Source organism: Pecten maximus, chromosome 8, assembly GCF_902652985.1.
Source record: "Pecten maximus chromosome 8, xPecMax1.1, whole genome shotgun sequence".
NCBI lineage: Eukaryota > Metazoa > Mollusca > Bivalvia > Pectinida > Pectinidae > Pecten > Pecten maximus.
In genome coordinates this window covers 3,915,787-3,928,942 of record NC_047022.1, presented here as the reverse complement: position 1 = coordinate 3,928,942, position 13,156 = coordinate 3,915,787, and the positions used below count along the sequence as shown (strand labels likewise).

The window sequence follows — 13,156 nt, the reverse complement described above, 5'->3', positions numbered from 1 at the left end:
TGTGATGTGATGTGATGTATGTGATGTGATGTATGTGATGGCATTTTTGTTAAAACTTGACTCTATTTCCAAATAATCTTTTGTGCCGAATTTCAAAAATGACATTTAGTTAAATATGTTACCCCTGTTATGAGACAGACTTTGTCAGCTACTAAGCTAATGTATATACGTAATTAATCATGTATAAAGGTTTGTCACCTGTCATACAATTTACCAGACATGTTATGTAAGATTAGTGGCCTACATGATTATTCAATAATATATTTGCAGTGTTCATTAGCAATCTCAACTAAGCTGTTGTAAACAGAGTATGCCATGTATATGTATTAGGTAACTTTCTGATGAAATAGTTCACGTGTTAAACTGTCCATCGGGGAAGTCTAAGTCCTGTATTCGTAGCTGAAAGGAAGTCTTTGGTTTGGCACTCAAGCCGGCCGTTAGCCGCAAGCCTGGCCTCTAGATTTTGGATATAGACTGTTATAGTATATAATGTATTGAACTCAAATAAACTACATATATAAATGAAACATACTATATATATATATATTATTGATGCCGTATCCAAATATATTATACTTTGTTTATGAATGTGTTAAAAAGATTGTGATGTGATACGTGAATCAACCGTTTATCACCCAGACCGCAAAAACAATAGCGACCTGTCATTACCATACACTACACGATTTGCAAAAGATGAAGACAAACCGATCCATTGATTCATCGGAATGATACCATAATCTAGTGGGCTTCGTACACCTGTTAAAAACTATGAAAATCTTTTAACTGGCCTCCATTTTGAAAATATAACCCCCCCCCCCCCCCCCCCCCCCCCCCCTGAGCTTTTTTGACGAAAATAAAGTTAAAGAAATCATCTAAAACGTAAGGTTAAAATATTGTGAAATGTTATTGTTTTATCATGTCGCCATTTTCACTTTTCGGCATCGCCGAATTCGTGACCTCAAGTCTAGTTGATGTTGCGTTGCGTGATATGCCATGGGAAATAAAAGTCCTTACATACATTTTTTTTTATATCAATCATGGCGGGATATGAGAGAAAGAATTATCCTGGGGGTCAGGACCCTCCCCCTTTTCGGATGAGGAAAAATATTGTATAGCCTAAAACAAAAACGCCTATTATAGCATCAATGGTTTCATATGTTTACATTTATTTTTCACGATAACTCGAGCAAAAATTAATCTGAATTAGACATTGATGTATTGACATAACTCATTCATACCAGCGATACAAAAGGATATGAAATGGAAATAATATATAGAGGATATCTAACAGTGTCTTCAGTAAAACCAAATATATTTCACGAGTGGGGCTAATATTTTGATATTTTTCACGAGTGCGCAGCACGAGTGAAAAATATCAAAATATTAGCCGCACGAGTGAAAAATATCAAAATATTAGCCGCACGAGTGAAATATATTTGGTTTTACTGAAGACACTGTTAGATATTCTGTTTATTACATTTTTTATCAACGAAAACCCTATCCCGTATGCTAACTAGGACTACAGCGATAATTTGTAAACAAAAAAAAGTAGTTTCCCCTGTCCAGCTGCTGACGTATATGTCGGGCTTTCTGATTGGTCAATTATTTTGCTATTTTCTAATCATTAATTTGATTGGTCAAATCAGCAAAAGTGATATTTTTCACTAGTGAAAAATATCACTTTTATAGAATGAATAATTTTTGATATTTCACTGGTAAAAATGTAATAAATCTTGGTATCTAAGAGAAGAAACAAGATCTGACCAACCAAACAGTTGTTTGTAATATTTTACATATGATTAATTTTGACATTGGAGAGCATATAATTGTGACCATTCTTTAAGCACTGGTAGAATGTACAGAATAGAGCTTCATAAATATATTCTCAAAATTACTAATTACCCCGGTAAATATAACATTTTACATAAACCTCCCATGACTGATGATTAAACTTGCAAATCTCCTGTGTCATTCCAATTTTGATATGTGTAAATATATACACGTACTGTATATATATAGTTATAGATATGGAATGCTTCACAATTTGCATACAGTTATGGAATATTATAACACCCCCAAAAATGTTCTCTCCACATAAAGGTGTGATTTGTGCAATTACATTGCTGAATTGTGTGGTTCAGTATGATTGGATGATCAACATTGGAAAAGGACAATAAATAGGGAATGTGTCGTCCCATCGAATGGACTGTAATCTTTGTGATCAGGTTTGAAGTTGAAAATGAATCTTGAAGTTTTCTTTTCCTGTTTGCTGAACTATGAAGATAGTCTTTATCTGGTTGTTATTCTTTATCACATTGTTTACAATACTGTAATTATACCAGAAGTTTATCTTCTCATATACAGATTTATTAACATCAAATGATTCCTGAACAAAAGGAGTCAGGTTTTATTTGTTTTAAAGTACCATAAATGCTTGAGTACAGTTTCAATAGGATACATTCTTAATTCGGGCCTTGATTAGCAGCTCTGGTTTTGGTTTTCAGTAATTCTTTATGTGTGTTTCATCATATTAAGTTGAAATACAACTATGTATGCCAAACTAACGATAGAACTAGCCTAAATTTAGTGCATATTAGAAGTTGGCATCAATAAGGTCACAGAGTCCTGGCTGTATTATAACTGATGATGCCTTCCCGAAAGAAAGAAGACATATTTTATTTTCATCGATCCAAGATAGATCAACAAACTTCCAATTTCAATTAGGACCTTACAGAAACATGCATGTGTACAATCAAATCAGAACAGCTGCAAACATTTCAAATTATTTGCAATTAATTCCTAAACCGATATCAGTAAATTTATCAACTTAAAACTTAGAAGATTACTGATTTTGCATTAAACAATAATGTTCGTTTACAGTACTTCCAGTACTTTGATTAAATAATTAGAATAAATTGTATTCCTTCTTTATATTAGGAAAACGGAAATGTCAAACACAATGCATTCTTGGGAAAATATATGGATGGCTTTTCCACTTCAAAGTGAAAGTTATTACATACAAAAAGAATGAGTTATTTAAATGATGTATACTAATTTTCCAAACCTATTTATTATATGTTAAGTGCTTTACATTATATTTACCTATGTCAGATATTCTGTATTCCTTAGGCAGCATCTCAGTCGACTGCTAGGAATGATCAGATGCCGTGATTACAGGCGTTTGTGTTGTGGGAGGTGAAAAAAGGGGTTACATGTGTGACAAGCATATTTTCACCTATCCAGCTGTTTGTTTATTTGTACATATGTTATACAGTTCATAACGTTACAATACCTGTTTACTTCCGTGTTTTGATACCACCTCGGTGGCAATAATAAGCTTGAGGCATGGCGTGATTAGAGCGCGTAACATTCAAACATTTTAGAGACAAAGATATAGTATAGGAAAGTTCCGGCGGGAACATAGACGGCGCCACCTTCGGTTTTGAGAGGGTATATAAAGCCGTCTGCTAGCTTGTCAGTTAGACCAGACTTCGATGACTGACCAGGCAGCAGCACAAAAAGGTACGGTAATAAACTACGAGTTGAAGTGAGTGAGCAGACTGTAGACGTAGCTGAAATAGTGCTTTCCCTCAGTCTTGCTCTCTTCACATGCATCCCGTAGGTTAGAGCGGTCGTATAGTAAATAATATACGGGCCCTGCTGTAGTGAGCAGACGCTGTAACGCGTGCTCTGGAGTGTTCTGAGCACTGGTACCTGAGGCTGGCTGTGACTGTGAGCAGCGGTGCATTGTAGCTGTTGTGTGTGTGTGCGTGCTGGTCGGTATTATAGGAGTTATGTCCCTTTGAGCGGACAGGCGTATCGGCGTAGTAGTCTGGTGGGAGTACTCGGGGATCGAGTACTGGGGTCTAACATAGCCGTAACATTACATGCTCTCTCTTATAATTTACCTTGTATATTAATAGTTGATATTTGGTGTTGTTTAAGTAGTGAGCAGATATAGGTAGAGACGTTTTGCCCTTTGCTCTACATATAGTTAATATCTGTAATTATTGTTAGTCAGTTCTGCTCAGTAAGGTTGTGTGTATATGTTTTATTGTTGCTACCATTCTTGAGCAAGGCATGCTCAGAATATATTTTTGTATATATCGGCACTTTTGAGCACCCGGAAAGAGCACCTATAAGGGATCCCAAGAAGTAACTTGGGTACGGACCCCCGACACGTTACACATGTATATGTTTGAACTGTGGATAGCTTGAATTAATGTATTCTGCTATGGCGACCCTTTGCAGGGTCTACATTCCAGAGCTTTATAACTGATAAAATTTTGTCCTTGACAGTTGACACATTATAGGTGTAGCACATATTTAGAAAATTTTAAAATACGAAAATGTAATAAAAACTTCATTGCTTTATTAATGAAGCAAGTATTATGTTGTACATTTTTTTATTAACAGGTATGTCCTTACTTTACATACATTAATTGAATTTTATAAGATAAGTTCACCGTAACCTAATTTTGTATGAATTGAATTGCTATAGGATAATGAAAATATACATCTTTGATAAGCAATAGATGTTGAACATGGATTTTGGAAAATGAGGTCACTGTGACCTATTTTCCGAAAACTGCCACAGAACAATGAAAATTGACACCTTGGATGAGCAATAGATGCTGAACTTGAATTTTGTAAAACTAGGTCACTGACCTACTTTTCTAAACATTGCAATATGACAATGAAAATTCACCTCTTAGGTGAACAATAGATGCTGCAATTGAATTTTGCAAAATTAGGTCACTGTGACCTACTTTTCTAAACATTGCAACAGAACAGTGAAAATTGACATCTAGGATGAGCAATAGATGTTGAACATGAATTTTGCAAAATTAGGTCACGATAACCAATTTTTCCAAAAAAATGCCACAGAACAATGAAAATTTTATATCTTATATTTGTATACTATGGATCCAGGGTTTTTTCAAAACTAGGTCACCGTGACAAATTAAAAAAAAATTGTTATACTAGAACAATCAAAATTGTAATGTGGAATGCTGAACTTGAATGATGTAAAATCCGGTCAATATGTGTTTAAAGATTTGTCATAGGGAAACCTTTTCCAAAATCTCATTTAAGAATGGCATCCTTTATGTATTTGAGTGTTTTGGAGCTAAGATTCTGGTATCGTTCAGGATGTTGGTGAACACTTTATAATTACCTTAGTAATTTCAGTGATCACTTTTTCGAATCTTTGTATTGGAATTCATTCTATCTTGGCTAACGTTATCAGCATGGAATGAAGGTTCGTTTGTATGCCATTGATGGACCTGATCGACCTCCTTGGCAGATGGGCGGGACCAAAAAATGTTAATTGAATTATTGTGTATTACTTTCTCTGGATGACCTTCATGAATCTTTATCTGATAATAGATTTACTTTATTTGTTTTAAAACTTTAACCTGCTATTTAAATGGTATCATCTGATTATGATTAGCAAAATATTTAACTGTCATTCTGATTTTTTGTTTTCATATTTCAGCTGGTAGACGCGTCACAATTGGTAGGATCCTGAGATTTGCTACTGAATGTGAGGAAGAACCCACACTCGGGTTCTCGTTGCAACCAACGATTGATTTTTCTCCGGGAGGTCTACCTTTGGCAAACACCTGTACACATAAATTGTCACTACCTCTGACTAATCTGAACATTGATCTGTTTGACATGGCTTTTGTAAGCGAATATTTTGGGTACAATTAAATGAGAGGAACTGTTGTTTGAAAATCAGTTTCTGTTCCACTAGTCATTTACTGAGATGTTTTACACCACTTATGTATTCCAGTGAATCAATCTAAGGCATTGGTCTTATACTAAACTATATAGACTTGTATAATCAACGCGAAGGGTTTTCACATATGGGGCCGCGGTGGCCGAGTGGTTAAGGTGTACCAACACTTTAACACTAGCCCTCCACCACTGGGTTGCGAGTTCGAAACCTACGTGGGGCAGTTGCCAGGTACTGACCGATGGCCGGTGGTTTTTCTCCGGGTACTCCGGTTTTCCTCCACCTCCAAAACCTGGCACACCCTTAAATGACCCTGGCTGTTAATAGGACGTTAAACAAAACAAACCAAACCAAACCAAACGTCATCTTTAGTCTCCACTTAGAAAAAAATGATCTAACATGAAATGGGAAAAAATAGGACGTTAAACAAAAACAAACCAAAAAACAAACCAAGTTTTCACATATATTAGCCCATCACAATCAGATGGTAGGTTGTTCAAATCGCCCTGCGTCCGTGGTCCGTCCGTCCGTAGTAAGTCGCCCGTCCGTCGTCCGTCCTTAAACAATTCTTGTCTTGCTATCGCTATTTCTTGAGAAATGCTTAATGGATCTACTCGGACTTTACAGACTCCACGCATGTGAAGATTTCCCTTGTTGCTAAGTTGTGCTGTTTTGGTTTCGGGACTGATCAGAAAAAATGGTTGATAGGTGGCCATCTTGGATGCTGATATAAAACGTTTGTACATCTTAAACCTTCGATGAAGATTCTCTTAATCCGTTTTGTAATTGTTTAAGTTAACTTAGATCAGTTATATGATATGTCCTTACTTTTTTAACTAAATCAAATATGCATAAAACTTGAACAGTTGACACGTATTCCATTGATTATTGATTTGTTTTTGTCAATCTAGGTTACATGTGTATTAGATATAATTTGTTTGAAATAGTTTATAATTTAAAATCGGAAAACCAATGAAAAACAAAATTTTATCGTAATTTGAAAAAAGCAAAAAGTCGGAGAAAACTAAGTAAGAGTTACCGTTCTTGAACCTGAAAGGTTGTGGCGTCATTTGAGACGTGTAGAAGCCGTCCATGGCATCTGCTTCATTCTGATCTATGCCACAGCTTCACAATTCAATATAGGATGATATATAATAAGTCAACAGACTTAGTTTGATGCAAAATTAAAACGTATGTTACATGTACTTTATTGAAATTTATTCATGGCATAATAATCCCCTATCTTTGGAAGCTGGGGCCGCAGTTGCCGAGTGGTTAAGGTGTCCCGACACTTTATCACTAGCCCTCCACCTCTGGGTTGCGAGTTCGAAACCTACGTGGGGCAGTTGCAAGGTACTGACCGTAGGCCGGTGGTTTTTCTCCGGTTACTCCGGCTTTCCCCCACCTCCAAAACCTGGTACGTCCTTAAATGACCCTGGCTGTTAATAGGACGTTAAACAAAAACAAACAAACAAACAAGCTTTGGAAGCTGCACATTTGAGTAAAGTAGAGAGCTCGACAGGACAAACCCTCGGTACACATGACAACGTTTCCGGACAAACGAAACCACTGGCAAATCATGATAGACAATTAAGTATTAACATATATATCATAGGATCACTGATTGAGTTTGTCGAATGAACTGTGGTACATGTGTCGATACTGTGGTACACGTGTCAATACTGTGGTACACGTGTCAATACTGTTGTACACGTGTCGATACTGTGTACATGTGTCGCTACTCTGGTACATGTTTCGATACTTTAGAACACGTGTTGATGCTGTGGTAGACGTGTCGATACTGTGGTACATGTGTCGATATTGAGGTACACGTGTCGATACTGTGTACACGTGTCTATACTGTGGTACACGTGTCTATACTGTGGTACACGTGTCGATACTGTGGTACACGTGTCGATACTGTGTACACGTGTCTATACTGTGGTACACGTGTCTATACTGTGGTACACGTGTCGATACTGTGGTACACGTGTCGATACTGTGTACACGTGTCGATACTGTGGTACACGTGTCGATAATGTGGTACATGTGTCGATACTGTTGTACATGTGTCGATACTGTGGTACATGTGTCGATACTGTTGTACACGTGTCGATACTGTGGTACACGTGTCTATACTGTGGTACACGTGTCGATACTGTGGTACATGTGTCGATACTGTGGTACGTGTGTCGATACTGTGGTACACGTGTCGATACTGTGGTACACGTGTCGATACTGTGGTACACGTGTCGATATTGTGGTACATGTGTCGATACTATGGTACATGTGTCGATACTGTGGTACACGTGTCGATACTGTGTACACGTGTCGATACTGTGTACACGTGTCGATACTGTGGTACACGTGTCTATACTGTGGTACACGTGTCGATACTGTGGTACACGTGTCGATACTGTGGTACACGTGTCGATACTGTGGTAAACGTGTCGATACTGTGGTACACGTGTCGATACTGTGGTACACGTGTCGATACTGTGGTACACGTGTCGATACTGTGGTACACGTGTCGATACTCTGGTACATGTGTCGATACTTTGTACATGTGTCGATACTGTGGTACAGGTGTCGATAATGTAGTACACGTGTCGATACTGTGGCACATGTGTCGATACTGTGGTACACGTGTCTATACTGTGGTACACGTGTCGATACTGTGGTACACGTGTCGATATTGTGGTACATGTGTCGATACTATGGTACATGTGTCGATACTGTGGTACACGTGTCGATACTGTGGTACACGTGTCGATACTGTGGTACACGTGTCGATACTGTGGTACACGTGTCGATACTGTGGTACATGTGTCGATACTGTGGTACACGTGTCGATACTGTGGTACACGTGTCGATACTGTGGTACACGTGTCGATACTGTGGTACACGTGTCGATACTGTGGTACACGTGTCGATACTGTGGTACACGTGTCGATACTGTGGTACACGTGTCGATACTGTGGTACACGTGTCGATACTGTGTACACGTGTCGATACTGTGTACACGTGTCGATACTGTGGTACACGTGTCGATACTGTGGTACACGTGTCGATACTGTGGTACACGTGTCGATACTGTGGTACACGTGTCGATACTGTGGTACACGTGTCGATACTGTGGTACACGTGTCGATACTGTGGTACACGTGTCGATACTGTGTACACGTGTCGATACTGTGGTACACGTGTCGATACTGTGGTACACGTGTCGATACTGTGGTACACGTGTCGATACTGTGTACACGTGTCGATACTGTGTACACGTGTCGATACTGTGGTACACGTGTCGATACTGTGGTACACGTGTTGATTATGTGGTACACGTGTCTATACTGTGGTACACGTGTCGATACTGTGGTACACGTGTCTATACTGTGGTACACGTGTCTGATTAGGTGGTACATGTGTTGATACTGTGGTACACGTGTCATATACTGTGTACACAGTGTCAATACGTGGCACTTGTCTATACTGTACAATTAAAAATACTGTGTTAGTATTATGTCATGTCGGTCACAGTGTATGATACTAACCATATTCAGAATAATTAACATCATATACACAAAGAGCAAGAACGCTATTAGTCTTTTGTCATAACGACGTATACTCTTGAAGTATAATATAAATCCGTTTTATACATACCATATACATCGTTCAAAACAATATTTAATTCTATGTATTATCAACATATCATTATCCATATATGCACATTTTACACAAAGCAGAAATACAAATCTGTTTAATTTGTATGTTAAATATCTTAATCTATTTGATAGCTAACATTGAATCCAAACAGCAGATATATTCATTCTTATATAATGTTTAAATATTCTAGTCATATATGCCATTGCCATTTTCATATTTTGGAATGAGGAAAATATCTATATTTGTTATATTTTTAATCAAGCTAACCAAGCTTGCATGTGTTTACGGCGTGTATCTGCTTTTGCTTGTTATTGTTTAGTAAATAAAACATATATATGGCTCTTACAACTAGACAACGCATTCCATATTAAGCGAATGCTTATTTCCAACTGAAAATAACTCTCAAATGGGGCCGCGGTGGCCGAATGGTTAAGGTGTCCCGACACTTTAACACTAGCCCTCGCCCTCTGGGTTGCGAGTTCGAAACGGGTACTCCGGCTTTCCACCACTTCCAAAACCTGGCACGTCCTTAAATGACCCTGGCTGTTAGAAGGACGTTAAACAAAAGCAAATCAAATAAACTCCCAAGTGAGAGAAACCTACGAATGCATTGTTGTCAATTGAATGAAATCAAATTTGAAATGATGCTCGCATCAAATTACATGTTAGCCGTGTTTTAATGTTATCACAAACGGGAAATCGCGTACATTTATTTGATTGGTTACATTGTAAGCCAATACCTAATAAACTGTTCGAATGAATTAGTCATGGTCAAGGAAACGCTTATTAAAACTGTTAACGCAACACGCATGTTCGTGTGTATTCATGTGTGTGGCATGGCCAGATAAACTATTGAATTCATTAAAATTTCATTGATGCAAAATATTTGGTTTCCATCATTGCTTTGTCCCACTATTTGATCGGCCATGTTTATGGTAAACAAACGATTAAGGTAGGTCATTCATGTAATGGATTTTCGTACATAAAGATAGTGTTAAGTCGAACCACTGGATAAGTCGAATATTTAACTTGGTGCTGCTGACTTCAACTTATCCGTGTTTTACTGTACATATATATCAACAACTAATGCAAGTACAATAGCATGATATTCCTGGATTATATTCCATACAGCTAATCAATTTAAAACAGGAAGTTTTTGCGAAAAAACCCATAAATCATACTTGTTTATAAGTATTGTCTTTTAACAGACCTTTATCTTAGGTTTCATTTAAGAATTGAACGATAATAATTTTGTATATATACCTTCAAAATTTTCAATAACTCATTTTTACAAAAAAAAAAAAAAAAAAAAAAATTATTCTCTTTTCCGACTTTCTTTATACACAAGGCAAGTTTTCACTTCTTCTGGAATTCTTTGTTACCTACCACTTTGAATGGCAATGTTCAAATCACCAATATGATATGTAATATAACTTTTTTTCCGTGAAATATCATGAATACCTATGTTTATCAATTGATAAATCAACTAAATAATATACAATGTATATATATATATATCATGTTTTTTCGACTATTTCCATGAAAAAAATTAATACCGCTTATCTTCCATTGTCTTGGATTATGTGCGTTCCTGTCCTGATTGCCAACAACGCAAGGTACCATCAGTACCCCAGCGACATGCCATCACTGCTCTACCAATCCCACATAAACCATTTGAAGTAAGGGAGATTGATCTTTACGGACCATTACCAATTACCCCGTCAGCGAAATCATATGTTTTTACTGCCGTTGACATGTTTTCCAAGTACATATACGCTATTCCTATTGCCAGTAGTGACGCGCTTTCTGTTGGTGAGGCTTTATTTCACCTTGTGTGTACATTCGGTGTATGTGACACATTGATTTCAGATCAGTGGTCGGAGTTCATTGCGAAAGTTACCCAGGAAACATGTCGTTTGTTACAAGTGAAGCAAAACTTCACCCCCAGCCACTCTCACCACTGTCTTGGGGCATGTGAACGAACTCATAGAGTGCTTGCCACTAAACTGACGCCGTACATGACTGATCGCAAGGACAACTGGGAGGCAATCCTTCCTGCGGTAGTATTTTCCATGAATGCATCAATTAACCATACCACGGGCTACTCACCTTTTGAGGTAATATTTGGAACCAGACCTTCCTTCCCATTACTACCAGTTCTTCTTAACCTGAAAAGTGTACCCAAAGATGTTCACACTTACATTGATGGCGTTCATCGGCGACTCGAATGCATTCGCACAGACATGAAAGAACACGTAACAAAGGCTCAGTGCAAAATGGTTGCTGCTGCAAATGCGAGACCTAGTGGTTTAACATTCCAGAAAAGGGATTATGTCTACTTGCGCCATGAGCCTGGTGGCCAAGGTCACAAGCTTCAGAACCTTTATAAAGGTCCTTATATAGTACAGATCGTCCACTCTGATCATTTGGTGGTTTTGTCCGACCCATCTTCAGGGAAAATTTTTGAACGCCCTGTGCATATCAACCATTTAAAGATTGCTCATGTAGGAGCACCCACTCCTATAGACTTCTTTCGAAGCGTTACTACATGTAGAGTTGATACTGGCATACAGACTGATAATATTGGGGACTTTGTTGAGCCTGTGTCTGCGTCCGCTTCAAGCAGCATGACAGAGAGTGAATCCCTCTTTGCAGATCATATTTCACGGGAGAATGTATCGGGAAAGTGGATGCTTCCTACAGAAAGTTCTTCGGATACCAATGTTATAGACAAACAAGCTCGGCCAAGCCGTTGCATTCGGAAACCGGCTTCGATATCGATCTGAAGACAATATTGACCCAGAATTGTTATCTTGCTCTGAAAGCTCATCAGATAATAAACATTACAAAGTCCGAAGAGTGCTTGCTCAAAGGAGAAGGGGCTCAACCATTGAATATCTTGTCCAGTTTGTGGGTGAGCCCTCAGGCAAAGCAATGTGGGTTCCATTTTGACTCCGTGAATGGTCCTGCACAACGGTTTGTCCTTGCCAAGAAACCAAAACAAATAATTGCATAGACAATGATTATTGCATAGACAGTGATGTAGAGCTTAATACTATGATTCAGCATTCCTTGATTTGTCAATTTCCTAGATTTCATGGTATTTTTTGTTTCTATGTTCATGAAGAGTGTGGTTCTGTGTACCAGTTTACTTAAAGCATTTCTGATGTCTAAGTACATGCCTTGTATTTTCATAGAAATGTTGCTACCATTGTTCTTTACTTTGCCATATGTATGATATACAATTAATATAAACTAATACATTGTTTTCTTGCTGTATCAATCAATTAAATGATTTCCATTGATTTTTGTAACATTTCTCTCCTTAGGATTTACTGTGAGGGGACAGATATGATGATTTTCTGTCTGTTGTTTATTGATTTGCATATATTTTGAATGATATTTAGCATGATGAGTTTTATTTTTGAAAATACATGTATATTACTCCTGTAATAATTACTTATTGTTCTATTTCCCTTTGACAAGAATGGTAATTTGTCAGTTAATATGATGATGTTAGTGTTTCATCCTTTCACTAAATGTCAACCTGCTAGTCTCAAGTTATTTTGTTTTTCAATTCATTAGTAATTCTAAGCTGTATGTATGTTCCAGTTCATGCCTTCATGCCATTTGAGTTTATTCTTATATCAATCCTAGTCGCATACACTTATAAAGTTATTGTTTGTCTTTTCGATGGGATCATATGTTCAATTCAATTAGCTATATAAACTGTATGTGAATTTAGTTGTCTAT

The 13,156-nt window shown here is 37.5% G+C and overlaps 1 long non-coding RNA gene across 1 annotated transcript; it reads left to right on the top strand.

Moving 5' to 3' along the window:
- The first annotated feature begins 3,108 nt into the window (after nt 1-3,108).
- Nucleotides 3,109-5,730, top strand: LOC117333718. Its single transcript, XR_004533991.1, has 2 exons — nt 3,109-3,522; nt 5,498-5,730. It is a non-coding gene; the product is annotated as an uncharacterized LOC117333718 (long non-coding RNA).
- The last annotated feature ends 7,426 nt before the right edge of the window (nt 5,731-13,156 follow it).